Consider the following 1,072-nt stretch of genomic DNA (forward strand, 5'->3'; position numbering starts at 1 on the left):
AAGAATATGGGGTGGCTACGATGCTAGTGGTGTAATATTTTTTTGTTATTTGTTTCTTGAAGAAAATCTTCTCTCTTAAAGGCCTTGACAAAATGAGTTCTCAGGTTCAACGGTGATGAAATCCTCGCTTCCTATTGGCCGAAATAGGTCTTTTCTAATGTAGAAGCTATGCTGAAGACACTTGGCATAACTCTATTGGTCGGGATGGTAAAAGTTGGGTTACACTTTGTTTACACCAAGTATTTAACCGTCCGTTAATAACGGCGTCAACCAAAAAGTAGGTGGACAACACTTCTATCAGAATTTTAATCTAAATAATTTTTTTACACCGTGTTTACACCAAATACTTAACTGTCCGTTAATAATACCTGTGGACAATACATCCGTTAAACCATTGAATTTTTTTTCCATATATCACTCAAATCATGAAATTATTTGTTTGCGGCTAAATTAAGGAAATTGTTTGTACGGAAATTGTGTTCGAAAGGGAAACCGGGTGACTCATCTTTTGTCCATATATAGACTTCATCCAAATCTCAACTTTTCCTTTTTCAGTTTTGCTTTGATATTGGAAAGCTTCTCACTTGCCGCATATGGATTATAAACAGAGCAAAGTATCACCATTAAACCGTGTAATAAAAATATATACCAAAATCGAGAAATATTTCGTCCCAAACAAGGAAGCCATATAAATCTATAATAGCGATGGGATAGTAATATTTCAGATTATCCTCGCTTCCTGTCTTCTCCTTATGTTATATAGGTGCGAAGCTTAAAAAAAGGATAAATAAATACACACATACAATTCTCAATTGGTAAACCTCAATCCTTACCCTTTTCTTTTCTCCCTTACTCTTTTACATTTTCTCCACTACTTCCTGTTCTTATAATTTTTTGATTCTGAACTTATTAGGTCTTTTCTTTTTCTTTTTCATATTAACTTTTGATTTTTGCCACTGTACGTGTTTTAATTTTGCAGCTGAGAGTAATCTCTCCGAAGTCGGTCAACTAGGTTTGTACCAATCGTGCTATTAAGTTTGTTTTGTTTTTTTTTTCCTTTTTTTTTTTTTTT

Source organism: Papaver somniferum, chromosome 8, assembly GCF_003573695.1.
Source record: "Papaver somniferum cultivar HN1 chromosome 8, ASM357369v1, whole genome shotgun sequence".
Classification (NCBI taxonomy): Eukaryota; Viridiplantae; Streptophyta; class Magnoliopsida; order Ranunculales; family Papaveraceae; genus Papaver; species Papaver somniferum.